This window comes from Salmo salar, chromosome 24, assembly GCF_965601325.2.
Source record: "Salmo salar chromosome 24, fSalSal1, whole genome shotgun sequence".
Lineage (NCBI taxonomy): Eukaryota > Metazoa > Chordata > Actinopteri > Salmoniformes > Salmonidae > Salmo > Salmo salar.
The window spans coordinates 43832295-43849852 of NC_138314.1; the positions used below are offsets into that span (position 1 = coordinate 43832295).

General features: G+C 37.7%; 1 long non-coding RNA gene across 1 annotated transcript; it reads right to left on the reverse strand.

The window, feature by feature from the left end:
• Positions 1 to 12321: 12321 nt before the first annotated feature.
• Positions 12322 to 16490, reverse strand: LOC145863983 (uncharacterized). Its single transcript, XR_014382575.1, has 3 exons — positions 16151 to 16490; positions 14832 to 14858; positions 12322 to 13071 (listed from the first exon to the last, which is right to left on the reverse strand). It is a non-coding gene; the product is annotated as an uncharacterized LOC145863983 (long non-coding RNA).
• Positions 16491 to 17558: the final 1068 nt, after the last annotated feature.

The following is a 17558-nucleotide window of genomic DNA, read 5'->3' on the forward strand; positions in this document are numbered from 1 at the left end:
TTAACACTCTGGTCTGTTCTTTGTCTTGTGTTATTGGTTGTCAATAAACAAAACGGACAAATAAGTAATTACTCACGTTGTTCTGATCATCCATTATCCAAGATGGAGAGTCATGAATAATGATCATGTAAAACAGAATGCATTAGTTATTATTGTTCGTTGAATTTCTGTCTCATTACATAATTTAATGAAATACCATACATCATATTGGAATGACTGTTCATCACATTCATTACTAATGTACATCTAGGGAAAGAGATGTAAGCAGCACTACTATGTGAGCAGTCTGAGAATGACTGAATGCTTCATAATAAGACATCAAGCTAAATTCAAGATGATTCTATTTTAATTTTAACGTGTGAAATGTTGAGCTATATGGCAGAAATATTGTAGGAGGACTATGTGAAATGTTGAGCTATATGGCAGATATATTGTAGGAGGACTATGTGAAATGTTGACCTCTATGGCAGATATATTGTGGGAGGACTATGTGAAATGTTGACCTCTATGGCAGATATATTGTGGGAGGACTATGTGAAATATTAACCTCTATAGCAGATATATTGTAGGAGGACTATGTGAAATGTTGACCTCTATGGCAGATATATTGTGGGAGGACTATGTGAAATATTGACCTCTATAGCAGATATATTGTGGGAGGACTATGTGAAATGTTGACCTCTATGGCAGATATATTGTAGGAGGACTATGTGAAATGTTGACCTCTATGGCAGATATATTGTGGGAGGACTATGTGAAATGTTGACCTCTATGGGAGATATATTGTAGGAGGACTATGTGAAATGTTGAGCTCTATGGCAGATATATTGTGGGAGGACTATTTGAAATGTTGACCTCTATGGCAGATATTTTGTAGGAGATCTATGATATGAAAATTCTGGATAATTTGAAGAACATCTATACATCTTAATCCAACCTACCTTGAGAACATTTGGGGAGAGTATTGATAAATGTAAAGAAACTGATTTAATTTGTAGCCTTGAAGAAGACACACTGCTGTTCACAAGGCCTGTAGTTTTTATAGTATCAGATTAACACTCTGGTCTGTTCTTTGTCTTGTGTTATTGGTTGTCAATAAACAAAACAGACAAATAAGTAATTACTCACGTTGTTCTGATCATCCATTATCCAAGATGGAGAGTCATGAATAATGATCATGTAAAACAGAATGCATTAGTTATTATTGTTCGTTGAATTTCTGTCTCATTACATAATTTAATGAAATACCATACATCATATTGGAATGACTGTTCATCACATTCATTACTAATGTACATCTAGGAAAAGAGATGTAAGCAGCACTACTATGTGAGCAGTCTGAGAATGACTGAATGCTTCATAATAAGACATCAAGCTAAATTCAAGATGATTCTATTTTAATTTTAACGTGTGAAATGTTGAGCTATATGGCAGAAATATTGTAGGAGGACTATGTGAAATGTTGAGCTATATGGCAGATATATTGTAGGAGGACTATGTGAAATGTTGACCTCTATGGCAGATATATTGTGGGAGGACTATGTGAAATGTTGACCTCTATGGCAGATATATTGTGGGAGGACTATGTGAAATATTAACCTCTATAGCAGATATATTGTAGGAGGACTATGTGAAATGTTGACCTCTATGGCAGATATATTGTGGGAGGACTATGTGAAATATTGACCTCTATAGCAGATATATTGTGGGAGGACTATGTGAAATGTTGACCTCTATGGCAGATATATTGTAGGAGGACTATGTGAAATGTTGACCTCTATGGCAGATATATTGTGGGAGGACTATGTGAAATATTGACCTCTATAGCAGATATATTGTGGGAGGACTATGTGAAATGTTGACCTCTATGGCAGATATATTGTAGGAGGACTATGTGAAATGTTGACCTCTTTGGCAGATATATTGTGGGAGGACTATGTGAAATGTTGATCTCTATGGCAGATATATTGTGGGAGGACTATGTGAAATGTTGACCTCTATGGCAGATATATTGTGGGAGGACTATGTGAAATGTTGACCTCTATGGGAGATATATTGTAGGAGGACTATGTGAAATGTTGACCTCTATGGCAGATATATTGTGGGAGGACTATTTGAAATGTTGACCTCTGTGGCAGATATTTTGTAGGAGATCTATGATATGAACATTCTGGATAATTTGAAGAACATCTATACATCTTAATCCAACCTACCTTGAGAACATTTGGGGAGAGTATTGATAAATGTAAAGAAACTGATTTAATTTGTAGCCTTGAAGAAGACACACTGCTGTTCACAAGGCCTGTAGTTTTTATAGTATCAGATTAACACTCTGGTCTGTTCTTTGTCTTGTGTTATTGGTTGTCAATAAACAAAACAGACAAATAAGTAATTACTCACCCCGTACTGATCATCCATTATCCAAGATGGAGAGTCATGAATAATGATCATGTAAAACAGAATGCATTAGTTATTATTATTCGTTGAATTTCTGTCTCATTACATAATTTAATGAAATACCATACATCATATTGGAATGACTGTTCATCACATTCATTACTAATGTACATCTAGGAAAAGAGATGTAAGCAGCACTACTATGTGAGCAGTCTGAGAATGACTGAATGCTTCATAATAAGACATCAAGCTAAATTCAAGATGATTCTATTTTAATTTTAACGTGTGAAATGTTGAGCTATATGGCAGAAATATTGTAGGAGGACTATGTGAAATGTTGAGCTATATGGCAGATATATTGTAGGAGGACTATGTGAAATGTTGACCTCTATGGCAGATATATTATAGGAGGACTATGTGAAATGTTGACCTCTATGGCTGAAATATTGTAGGAGGACTATGTGAAATGTTGAGCTATATGGCAGATATATTGAAGGAGGACTATGTGAAATGTTGACCTCTATGGCAGATATAATGTGGGAGGACTATGTGAAATGTTGACCTCTATAGCAGATATATTGTTGGAGGACTATGTGAAATGTTGACCTCTATGGCAGATATATTGTGGGAGGACTATGTGAAATGTTGACCTCTATGGCAGATATATTGTGGGAGGACTATGTGAAATATTGACCTCTATAGCAGATATATTGTGGGAGGACTATTTGAAATGTTGACCTCTATGGCAGATATATTGTAGGAGGACTATGTGAAATGTTGACCTCTATGGCAGATATTTTGTAGGAGATCTATGATATGAACATTCTGGATAATTTGAAGAACATCTATACATCTTAATCCAACCTACCTTGAGAACATTTGGGGAGAGTATTGATAAATGTAAAGAAACTGATTTAATTTGTAGCCTTGAAGAAGACACACTGCTGTTCACAAGGCCTGTAGTTTTTATAGTATCAGATTAACACTCTGGTCTGTTCTTTGTCTTGTGTTATTGGTTGTCAATAAACAAAACAGACAAATAAGTAATTACTCACGTTGTTCTGATCATCCATTATCCAAGATGGAGAGTCATGAATAATGATCATGTAAAACAGAATGCATTAGTTATTATTGTTCGTTGAATTTCTGTCTCATTACATAATTTAATGAAATACCATACATCATATTGGAATGACTGTTCATCACATTCATTACTAATGTACATCTAGGGAAAGAGATGTAAGCAGCACTACTATGTGAGCAGTCTGAGAATGACTGAATGCTTCATAATAAGACATCAAGCTAAATTCAAGATGATTCTATTTTAATTTTAACGTGTGAAATGTTGAGCTATATGGCAGAAATATTGTAGGAGGACTATGTGAAATGTTGAGCTATATGGCAGATATATTGAAGGAGGACTATGTGAAATGTTGAGCTATATGGCAGATATAATGTGGGAGGACTATGTGAAATGTTGACCTCTATGGCAGATATATTGTGGGAGGACTATGTGAAATGTTGACCTCTATGGGAGATATATTGTAGGAGGACTATGTGAAATGTTGATCTCTATGGCAGATATATTGTGGGAGGACTATGTGAAATGCTGACCTCTATGGCAGATATATTGTAGGAGGATTATGTGAAATGTTGAGCTCTATGGCAGATATATTGTAGGAGGACTATGTGAAATGTTGATCTCTATGGCAGATATATTGTGGGAGGACTATGTGAAATGTTGACCTCTATGGCAGATATATTGTAGGAGGACTATGTGATATGTTGAGCACCATAGCAGATATATTGTGGGAGGACTATGTGAAATGTTGACCTCTATGGCAGATATATTGTGGGAGGACTATGTGAAATATTGACCTCTTTGGCAGATATATTGTGGGAGATCTATGTGAAATGTTGACCTCTGTGGCAGATATATTGTGGGAGGGCTATGTGAAATGTTGACCTCTGTGGCAGATATATTGTGGGAGGACTATGTGAAATGTTGACCTCTATAGCAGATATATTGTGGGAGGACTATGTGAAATGTTGACCTCTATGGCAGATATATTGTTGGATGACTATGTGAAATGTTGACCTCTGTGGCAGATATTTTGTAAGAGATCTATGATATGAACATTCTGGATCATTTGAAGAACATCTATACATCTTAATCCAACCTACCTTGAGAACATTTGGGGAGAGTATTGATAAATGTAAAGAAACTGATTTAATTTGTAGCCTTGAAGAAGACACACTGCTGTTCACAAGGCCTGTAGTTTTTATAGTATCAGATTAACACTCTGGTCTGTTCTTTGTCTTGTGTTATTGGTTGTCAATAAACAAAACAGACAAATAAGTAATTACTCACCTAATTCTGATCATCCATTATCCAAGATGGAGAGTCATGAATAATGATCATGTAAAACAGAATGCATTAGTTATTATTGTTCGTTGAATTTCTATCTCATTACATAATTTAATGAAATACCATACATCATATTGGAATGACTGTTCATCACATTCATTACTAATGTACATCTAGGGAAAGGGATGTAAGCAGTGCTACTATTGGAACAGTCTAAACATCACAGAATGCTTCATACTAGGACATCAAACTGAACTCAAGCTGATTCAAGTTCATTTTGGAGTGTGAAATGTTGAGCACCATAGTAGATATATTGTGAGAGGACTATGTGAAATGTAGACCTCTATAGCAGATATATTGTGAGAGGACTATGTGAAATGTTGACCTCTATGGCAGATATATTGTGGGAGGACTATGTGAAATGTTGACCTCTATGGGAGATATATTGTAGGAGGACTATGTGAAATATTAACCTCTATAGCAGATATATTGTGGGAGGACTATGTGAAATGTTGACCTCTATAGCAGATATATTGTGGGAGGACTATGTGAAATGTTGACCTCTATGGCAGATATATTGTGGGAGGACTATGTGAAATGTTGACCTCTATGGCAGATATATTGTGGGAGGACTATGTGAAATATTAACCTCTATAGCAGATATATTGTGGGAGGACTATGTGAAATGTTGACCTCTATGGCAGATATATTGTAGGAGGACTATGTGAAATGTTGACCTCTTTGGCAGATATATTGTGGGAGGACTATGTGAAATGTTGATCTCTATGGCAGATATATTGTGGGAGGACTATGTGAAATGTTGACCTCTATGGCAGATATATTGTGGGAGGACTATGTGAAATGTTGACCTCTATGGGAGATATATTGTAGGAGGACTATGTGAAATGTTGACCTCTATGGGAGATATATTGTAGGAGGACTATGTGAAATGTTGAGCTCTATGGCAGATATATTGTGGGAGGACTATTTGAAATGTTGACCTCTATGGCAGATATTTTGTAGGAGATCTATGATATGAAAATTCTGGATAATTTGAAGAACATCTATACATCTTAATCCAACCTACCTTGAGAACATTTGGGGAGAGTATTGATAAATGTAAAGAAACTGATTTAATTTGTAGCCTTGAAGAAGACACACTGCTGTTCACAAGGCCTGTAGTTTTTATAGTATCAGATTAACACTCTGGTCTGTTCTTTGTCTTGTGTTATTGGTTGTCAATAAACAAAACAGACAAATAAGTAATTACTCACCCCGTACTGATCATCCATTATCCAAGATGGAGAGTCATGAATAATGATCATGTAAAACAGAATGTATTAGTTATTATTGTTCATTGAATTTCTATCTCAATACATAATTTAATGAAATACCATACATCATATTGGAATGACTGTTCATCACATTCATTACTAATGTACATCTAGGGAAAGAGATGTAAGCAGCACTACTATGTGAGCAGTCTGAGAATGACTGAATGCTTCATAATAAGACATCAAGCTAAATTCAAGATGATTCTATTTTCATTTTAACGTGTAAAATGTTGAGCTATATGGCAGAAATATTGTAGGAGGACTATGTGAAATGTTGAGCTAAATGGCAGATATATTGTAGGAGGACTATGTGAAATGTTGACCTCTATGGCAGATATATTGTGGGAGGACTATGTGAAATGTTGACCTCTATGGGAGATATATTGTAGGAGGACTATGTGAAATGTTGATCTCTATGGCAGATATATTGTGGGAGGACTATGTGAAATGCTGACCTCTATGGCAGATATATTGTAGGAGGATTATGTGAAATGTTGAGCTCTATGGCAGATATATTGTAGGAGGACTATGTGAAATGTTGATCTCTATGGCAGATATATTGTGGGAGGACTATGTGAAATGTTGACCTCTATGGCAGATATATTGTAGGAGGACTATGTGATATGTTGAGCACCATAGCAGATATATTGTGGGAGGACTATGTGAAATGTTGACCTCTATGGCAGATATATTGTGGGAGGACTATGTGAAATGTTGACCTCTATAGCAGATATATTGTGGGAGGACTATGTGAATTGTTGACCTCTGTGGCAGATATATTGTGGGAGGACTATGTGAATTGTTGACCTCTATGGCAGATATATTGTGGGAGGACTATGTGAAATGTTGACCTCTACGGCAGATATATTGTGGGAGATCTATGATTTGAAAATTCTGGATAATTTGAAGAACATCTATACATCTTAATCCAACCTACCTTGAGAACATTTGGGGAGAGTATTGATAAATGTAAAGAAACTGATTTAATTTGTAGCCTTGAAGAAGACACACTGCTGTTCACAAGGCCTGTAGTTTTTATAGTATCAGATTAACACTCTGGTCTGTTCTTTGTCTTGTGTTATTGGTTGTCAATAAACAAAACAGACAAATAAGTAATTACTCACGTTGTTCTGATCATCCATTATCCAAGATGGAGAGTCATGAATAATGATCATGTAAAACAGAATGCATTAGTTATTATTGTTCATTGAATTTCTATCTCATTACATAATTTAATGAAATACCATACATCATATTGGAATGACTGTTCATCACATTCATTACTAATGTACATCTAGGGAAAGAGATGTAAGCAGTGCTACTATTGGAACAGTCTAAACATCACAGAATGCTTCATACTAGGACATCAAACTGAACTCAAGCTGATTCAAGTTCATTTTGGAGTGTGATATGTTGAGCACCATAGCAGATATATTGTAGGAGGACTATGTGAAATGTTGACCTCTATGGCAGATATATTGTAGGAGGACTATGTGAAATGTTGATCTCTATGGCAGATATATTGTAGGAGGACTATGTGAAATGTTGAGCTATATGGCAGAAATATTGTAGGAGGACTATGTGAAATGTTGATCTCTATGGCAGATATATTGTGGGAGGACTATGTGAAATGTTGACCTCTATGGCAGATATATTGTGGGAGGACTATGTGAAATGTTGACCTCTATGGCAGATATATTGTAGGAGGACTATGTGAAATGTTGATCTCTATGGCAGATATATTGTAGGAGGACTATGTGAAATATTGACCTCTATAGCAGATATATTGTAGGAGGACTATGTGAAATGTTGACCTCTATGGCAGATATATTGTTGGATGACTATGTGAAATGTTGACCTCTGTGGCAGATATTTTGTAAGAGATCTATGATATGAACATTCTGGATCATTTGAAGAACATCTATACATCTTAATCCAACCTACCTTGAGAACATTTGGGGAGAGTATTGATAAATGTAAAGAAACTGATTTAATTTGTAGCCTTGAAGAAGACACACTGCTGTTCACAAGGCCTGTAGTTTTTATAGTATCAGATTAACACTCTGGTCTGTTCTTTGTCTTGTGTTATTGGTTGTCAATAAACAAAACAGACAAATAAGTAATTACTCACCTAATTCTGATCATCCATTATCCAAGATGGAGAGTCATGAATAAAGATCATGTAAAACATTAGTTATTATTGTTCGTTGAATTTCTGTCTCATTACATAATTTAATGAAATACCATACATCATATTGATATGACTGTTCATCACATTCATTACTAATGTACATCTAGGGAAAGGGATGTAAGCAGTGCTACTATTGGAACAGTCTAAACATCACAGAATGCTTCATACTAGGACATCAAACTGAATTAAAGCTGATTCCATGTTCATTTTGGAGTGTGAAATGTTGAGCACCATAGTAGATATATTGTGAGAGGACTATGTGAAATGTAGACCTCTATAGCAGATATATTGTGAGAGGACTATGTGAAATGTTGACCTCTATGGCAGATATATTGTGGGAGGACTATGTGAAATGTTGACCTCTATGGGAGATATATTGTAGGAGGACTATGTGAAATGTTGATCTCTATGGCAGATATATTGTGGGAGGACTATGTGAAATATTAACCTCTATAGCAGATATATTGTGGGAGGACTATGTGAAATGTTGACCTCTATAGCAGATATATTGTGGGAGGACTATGTGAAATGTTGATCTCTATGGCAGATATATTGTGGGAGGACAATGTGAAATATTAACCTCTATAGCAGATATATTGTGGGAGGACTATGTGAAATGTTGACCTCTATGGCAGATATATTGTAGGAGGACTATGTGAAATGTTGACCTCTTTGGCAGATATATTGTGGGAGGACTATGTGAAATGTTGATCTCTATGGCAGATATATTGTGGGAGGACTATGTGAAATGTTGACCTCTATGGCAGATATATTGTGGGAGGACTATGTGAAATGTTGACCTCTATGGGAGATATATTGTAGGAGGACTATGTGAAATGTTGAGCTCTATGGCAGATATATTGTGGGAGGACTATTTGAAATGTTGACCTCTGTGGCAGATATTTTGTAGGAGATCTATGATATGAACATTCTGGATAATTTGAAGAACATCTATACATCTTAATCCAACCTACCTTGAGAACATTTGGGGAGAGTATTGATAAATGTAAAGAAACTGATTTAATTTGTAGCCTTGAAGAAGACACACTGCTGTTCACAAGGCCTGTAGTTTTTATAGTATCAGATTAACACTCTGGTCTGTTCTTTGTCTTGTGTTATTGGTTGTCAATAAACAAAACAGACAAATAAGTAATTACTCACCCCGTACTGATCATCCATTATCCAAGATGGAGAGTCATGAATAATGATCATGTAAAACAGAATGTATTAGTTATTATTGTTCGTTGAATTTCTATCTCATTACATAATGTAATGAAATACCATACATCATATTGGAATGACTGTTCATCACATTCATTACTAATGTACATCTAGGGAAAGAGATGTAAGCAGCACTACTATGTGAGCAGTCTGAGAATGACTGAATGCTTCATAATAAGACATCAAGCTAAATTCAAGATGATTCTATTTTAATTTTAACGTGTGAAATGTTGAGCTATATGGCAGAAATATTGTAGGAGGACTATGTGAAATGTTGAGCTATATGGCAGATTTATTGTAGGAGGACTATGTGAAATGTTGACCTCTATGGCAGATATATTGTGGGAGGACTATGTGAAATGTTGACCTCTATGGCAGATATATTGTGGGAGGACTATGTGAAATGTTGACCTCTATGGCAGATATATTGTGGGAGGACTATGTGAAATGTTGACCTCTATGGCAGATATATTGTAGGAGGACTATGTGATATGTTGAGCACCATAGCAGATATATTGTGGGAGGACTATGTGAAATGTTGACCTCTATGGCAGATATATTGTGGGAGGACTATGTGAAATGTTGACCTCTATGGCAGATATATTGTAGGAGGACTATGTGATATGTTGAGCACCATAGCAGATATATTGTGGGAGGACTATGTGAAATGTTGACCTCTATGGCAGATATATTTTGGGAGGGCTATGTGAAATGTTAACCTCTGTGGCAGATATATTGTGGGAGGACTATGTGAAATGTTGACCTCTATGGCAGATATATTGTAGGAGGACTATGTGAAATGTTGACCTCTATAGCAGATATATTGTGGGAGGACTATGTGAAATGTTGACCTCTATGGCAGATATATTGTAGGAGGACTATGTGAAATGTTGACCTCTATGGCAGATATATTGTTGGAGGACTATGTGAAATGTTGACCTCTATGGCAGATATATTGTAGGAGGACTATGTGAAATGTTGAGCTCTATGGCAGATATATTGTGGGAGGACTATTTGAAATGTTGACCTCTATGGCAGATATTTTGTAGGAGATCTATGATATGAACATTCTGGATAATTTGAAGAACATCTATACATCTTAATCCAACCTACCTTGAGAACATTTGGGGAGAGTATTGATAAATGTAAAGAAACTGATTTAATTTGTAGCCTTGAAGAAGACACACTGCTGTTCACAAGGCCTGTAGTTTTTATAGTATCAGATTAACACTCTGGTCTGTTCTTTGTCTTGTGTTATTGGTTGTCAATAAACAAAACAGACAAATAAATAATTACTCACCTAGTGCTGATCATCCATTATCCAAGATGGAGAGTCATGAATAATGATCATGTAAAACAGAATGCATTAGTTATTATTGTTCATTGAATTTCTGTCTCATTACATAATTTAATGAAATACCATACATCATATTGGAATGACTGTTCATCACATTCATTACTAATGTACATCTAGGGAAAGGGATGTAAGCAGTGCTACTATTGGAACAGTCTAAACATCACAGAATGATTCATACTAGGACATCAAACTGAACTCAAGCTGATTCCATGTTCATTTTGGAGTGTGAAATGTTGAGCACCATAGTAGATATATTGTGAGAGGACTATGTGAAATGTAGACCTCTATAGCAGATATATTGTGAGAGGACTATGTGAAATGTTGACCTCTATGGCAGATATATTGTGGGAGGACTATGTGAAATGTTGACCTCTATGGGAGATATATTGTAGGAGGACTATGTGAAATGTTGATCTCTATGGCAGATATATTGTGGGAGGACTATGTGAAATATTAACCTCTATAGCAGATATATTGTGGGAGGACTATGTGAAATGTTGACCTCTATAGCAGATATATTGTGGGAGGACTATGTGAAATGTTGATCTCTATGGCAGATATATTGTGGGAGGACAATGTGAAATATTAACCTCTATAGCAGATATATTGTGGGAGGACTATTTGAAATATTGATCTCTATGATAGATATACTGACGGAGGGCTTTGTGAAATGTAAAGGAAAGGAAAGGGGGATACCTAGTCAGTTGTCCAACAATGTTTTCAACTGAAATGTGTCTTCCGCATTTAACTCAACCCCTCTGAAATGTTGACCTCTATGGCAGATATATTGTAGGAGGACTATGTGAAATGTTGAGCTATATGGCAGAAATATAGTAGGAGGACTATGTGAAATATTGACCTCTATGGCAGATATATTGTGGGAGGACTATGTGAAATGTTGAGCTATATGGCAGATATATTGTGGGAGGACTATGTGAAATGTTGATCTCTATGGCAGATATATTGTAGGAGGACTATGTGAAATGTTGACCTCTATGGCAGATATATTGTAGGAGGACTATGTGAAATGTTGACCTCTATGGCAGATATATTGTAGGAGGACTATGTGAAATGTTGACCTCTATGGCAGATATATTGTAGGAGGACTATGTGAAATGTTGACCTCTATGGCAGATATATTGTAGGAGGACTATGTGAAATGTTGACCTCTATGGCAGATATTTTGTAGGAGATCTATGATATGAACATTCTGGATAGTTTGAAGAACATCTATACATCTTAATCCAACCTACCTTGAGAACATTTGGGGAGAGTATTGATAAATGTAAAGAAACTGATTTAATTTGTAGCCTTGAAGAAGACACACTGCTGTTCACAAGGCCTGTAGTTTTTATAGTATCAGATTAACACTCTGGTCTGTTCTTTGTCTTGTGTTATTGGTTGTCAATAAACAAAACAGACAAATAAGTAATTACTCACGTGGTACTGATCATCCATTATCCAAGATGGAGAGTCATGAATAATGATCATGTAAAACAGAATGTATTAGTTATTATCATTACCTTCAAATCACCATCTGTCACATGATCCTCTCAAATACCATAGTGATGTGATATACATCAGAGGGGTATGAGTGTTCATCACATTCATTATTAATGACAATCAAGGGACGTGACAGTAATGTTGGAATGGTTCTAATGCTTTAGGACAAGCTCAAAGCTCAGAGTGATGGTAATATGCATTGTAACTAGTTGATATTCAGAATGAATCTAGTCTATTCATCTGTAACTCCTACTATGAACTCCTACCTCCATGAGAAAGTAGAAGTGTTCTGTACAGGGAAAGAGACTGGTTGTTATTGCTGTTGTTTAGGTGTTTAGAAACATTACTGGAGTTATAGAACACTTACCTTCTCTATCCCATAAACCCACTGCAGCCTCCTCCTTCTGTTCTCCATGGATGACCTGACATATGTAGACTCCTGTATCTGACCTCCTGTAGTCTCTCAGCCTCAGAGACACGTTGCCTCTCTCCAGCTCCTGGGTGATCAGACTCACTCTGCCCTCATAGCCACTCCTCTCTGTCACCTGGCCATTCTGATACAGGTAAATACACTCTGTCTCTTTAAACCACCTGATCGTCGTGGCAACAGCACTGGTGTCAGGTGAGAGGTGACAGGGGAGGGTGACCTCTTTACCAACATCAGCCTCCACATAGTCTCCTGAGGTGAGTTTAAACTGAGCTGTTCAGAAAGAGAGAACATTTCATGTTTAATGACATCATCTGTGTCAGGAACACAAATACTCTCAGTACATTTATAAACACAGCTGATTGAAAAACTACAATAGACATACAACAACCAGGACCATGTCAATTCTAAAATACAACACACACAATCCCAGACAGACATATTCATTTGAAGGAAAGTATTTATGTCATAGAAGAATGTGATGCTACAATCTAGAATGATATTATCCCATTTGTTCCCACATCTTTCCCAGACATGCCACTATGCAAATCTTATGCCACTAGTAAGCCTAACATGTCATCCATTTTGATTATTTATGTATTTATTTATTTAAAAGTACATTTTATTCTTGGTCACAATTGTGACAGAGTGCTCTGTCTATAATAACATGAACAGATATTTACCCCTATTCCTCAACCTCAATATCTATATACCTCAGCCCACTTACCCACACACCTAAACTCAATGACCCACACACCCCAGCCCTGTTACCCCCATGCCCTAACCCTAACACCCACATGCCAATACCCTCAAATCTATACAATCAAGTACAGATCCAGGCATATCCTGGCCCTAAATGACCTGTGTGTTACTCAAGACCCCAGTTCCTTTGCCAATACACCTCATCCCTGTTACTTTCCTATCTCAGCCCTGTTACCCACTTTCCTTAGGCCTGTATTCCCCAAGTCACCAACAGTAACCTATATCCAGCTATTCGCTGCACACCCCAACCCTGTTATCAGCATGTTTTAGTCCTGTGACATCTGACCTCTATACACTAATCATTTCATAGATAAACTAATATTACAGTGGTATAACACATGTGCCCCCGCCCCAATCTCTTTTTTCTACCACAAACGTACCACTTCATAGCACTTAAGAGCATTGGGCCAGTAACCCCTGAGCCAACTAGGAAAACATTAGTTGATCTGTCCTTGAGCAAGGAACTTAATCCTAATCGCTCTGGATATATATTTTATTTATTTAAGGAGTCAAGTCAGTTAAGAACCAATTCTTAATTAGAATGACAGCCTACCACGGACGACGCTGACTTGTTCAGGGGAAGAACAACAGACTTTTACCTTATCAGCTCGGGGATTCAGCAACCTTTCAGTTACTAGCCCAACACTCTAACCACTAGGCTACCTGCCACCTCTACACTCTAACCACTAAGCTACCTGCCACCTCTACACTCTAACCACTAGGCTACCTGCCACCTCTACACTCTAACCACTAGGCTACTAGCCACCTCTACACTCTAACCACTAGGCTACCAGCCACCTTTACACTCTAACCACTAGGCTACCTGCCACCTCTACACTCTAACCACTAGGCTACCTGCCACCTCTACACTCTAACCACTAGGCTACCAGCCACCTTTACACTCTAACCACTAGGCTGCCTGCCACCTCTACACTCTAACCACTAGGCTACCCTGCCACCTCTACACTCTAACCACTAGGCTACCTGCCTCCCCTACACTCTAACCACTAGGCTGCCTGCCACCTCTACACTCTAACCACTAGGCTACCTGCCACCTCTACACTCTAACCACTAGGCTACCTGCCACCTCTACACTCTAACCACTAGGCTACCTGCCGCCTCTCATGTTACAAACAAATTTCATCCAGACACACATTTACACAAAGATAAATAAAACCACAAACACATTTCATTTTCAATAGTTGGTTTAGTTCTGTTCTCCCAGATACATGAAAGAAAAGTTCATCATTAATTATAGCATGTTGACTTACTATGAACTCTGGACTCTGCCATTTTAACTGCAATAAAAAGAGAAAACATTCATATTTACATCATTACCATTCATCAAATTCTCTCTTTTGCTCAATCACACAGATACAAACATCACTTCCTCTTTCTCCAGTCCTCATTGTTTTAAAACAGGACTGTTGTGTCTAGTTTGGAAAGTAAAATATACTGAGATCTCCTTTTAAATATGTCCACAGTTTCAGACCTCCTCAGGTTCTCTGGCAGGCTATTCCAGAGGCTGGGGGCATAATAACTAAAGGCTGTCTCTCCATGCCTCTTGGTCCTAGGCTTCAGGATAGTTAAGAGGCCAGTTTCAGACCTCCTCAGGTTCTCTGGCAGGCTATTCCAGAGGCTGGGGACATAATAACTAAAGGCTGCCTCTCCATGTCTCTTGGTCCTAGGCTTCAGGATAGTTAAGAGGCCAGTTCCAGAGGACCTGAGGGACATACTGGGTACATAACTTAAAAGCATGTCTGACATGTATTGAGGTGCACTATGGAACGCCGTTTGGGTCTTTGCGTGTTAAAAAGATACACGTCAAATAACATTATTTGAAAGTATTAAATTATTATGTGACGTGGAGTCATATTCAGGTCCTGATTGGTCAAGAAGCTTATTTCTTTTTGACAGGCAAAGACCCAAACGGCGTTCCGTAGAACAGGGCGTGTCGTTTCCAACGTGAAGAATTGAGTCATAGTGGGCGGAACCAGCAAGGAGGTGGGCAGGGCCAGGCACGAGCTACCGAGATCCTATTGGTGCGTTCTAGCGTCATCTGCATATGACCGTTAGTGAAGTGCGCATGTGTATTAACTCAATTCTCCTTCTAAACAGGTGATTTTGAAAAACCTTTGCAAAAAGGGTGAAGTCTACAAAACGTAGTCCGCTCTGTTCATAACAGATTCTAGTTTTGGGAACAAAATAACGGTATTGCGATAAATAGTTTAATCGATGAGAAAATGTGCAGAATGTCGGCCAGAATCCGTGTCGTTCCATCTTGTTCCTCTGACTAACATATCTGGTAGTGAGTGGAAACGCCAAGCGGAGGCTTCACATTATACATCCAGTGAAATGTCTGTCTCATTCATTGTTCTATTTGTGGCACAATTCACTTCTTCTTCTATGATATCATGGTGGTCGTATTGATAACCTTACCAATAAAAGCTATGAAGTCAACTTTATTCATTATCAAAGTGTCCTTTGACGCTGCACATTAATGAGACCAGATTTCTGAACAGGCTTCTAAACAATGACAAGGCTGTTGTGTCTAGATTGGAAAGTGAAATATACTGAGATCTCCTCTTACCTTTACTGGTCTTCACGTCCTCCACTTCACATTCAAAATAGTTGATTTAAATCTATAACCACTCTAATAGTCACTATATGTGCATATATACACGTTTTTACAGAACAATCTACACCTCAGGCCTAAACTGCGACACAACTTTCACTTTCACCTTTGCACAGGTATTTGGAGTAAACTCCTCCCCCCAGCCTCTCTGGTTATTAGAAAACCCAGTCACAAAGTCTAAATTGTCTATAGGACTATCGTAAAATGTTATGGAAACAAAAATGTACATTTCTGATCTTAATTTAGGTTTAATGTTAGGAATAAGGTTAGCAGTGTGTAGAATAGGGTTTAAATCAGAAGACCGATCCAGCCAGCAGATGGTAGTGATGTTCTTTAATTATAGTCATATTATCCTGAGCTGTAAAGATTTAACAGTGCCGATCAATATTAGCTTCTCTTATCTCTTTGGACCCATTCACATGAGTAAATGAGTGAAATTGCTTCCATGACAAATAGTCTCAATGCTTTTCCATCCCCTCCTAACAAAATAAATGTAGCTGACTGGTGGTCATTTACTGTCTGAGAAGAGAGTATCATTACCACCTGCTGGTCAATGTTGGGAACTGCAGTGAATTTACAAATCAGAAAGTCAGACGTGATTTAGGGGGCTGTTGTGGTGGGCAGTCCGGCTCTTTTCGGCTCCCAAACGGCTCTTTAAAAAATATATGTTTTGTATTTTTTCAAGTCAAACAGTTTGCGATAGTGCGATAGTAAACACTACCCCCTTAGGATTGTTCAGCATGTCAACAACCACTTCAACAGTAACATCTGTTACTGCACAATAACCTTCAACCTGGCATTTCTGCTTTCCACAAACCCGAGTCGTATTGATAACATTACCAATAAAAGCTAAGAAGTCAACTTTATTCATTATCAAAGTGTCCTTTGACGCTACACATTCATGAGCACCGGATTTCTGAACAGGCTTCTAAACCCTGACAGGACCAGCTGAAACACCGGCCCCGGACCTCCTGAGTGGCGCAGTGGTCTAAGGCACTACATCACAGTGTTCTAAGGCACTACATCACAGTGGTCTAAGGCACTACATCACAGTGGTCTAAGACACTACATCACAGTGGTCTAAGACACTACATCACAGTGGTCTAAGGTACTACATCACAGTGTTCTAAGACACTACATCACAGTGGTCTAAGGCACTACATCACAGTGGTCTAAGGTACTACATCACAGTGGTCTAAGGCACTACATCACAGTGGTCTAAGGTACTACATCACAGTGGTCTAAGGCACTACATCACAGTGGTCTAAGGCACTACATCACAGTGGTCTAAGGCACTACATCACAGTGTTCTAAGGCACTACATCACAGTGGTCTAAGGCACTACATCACAGTGTTCTAAGGT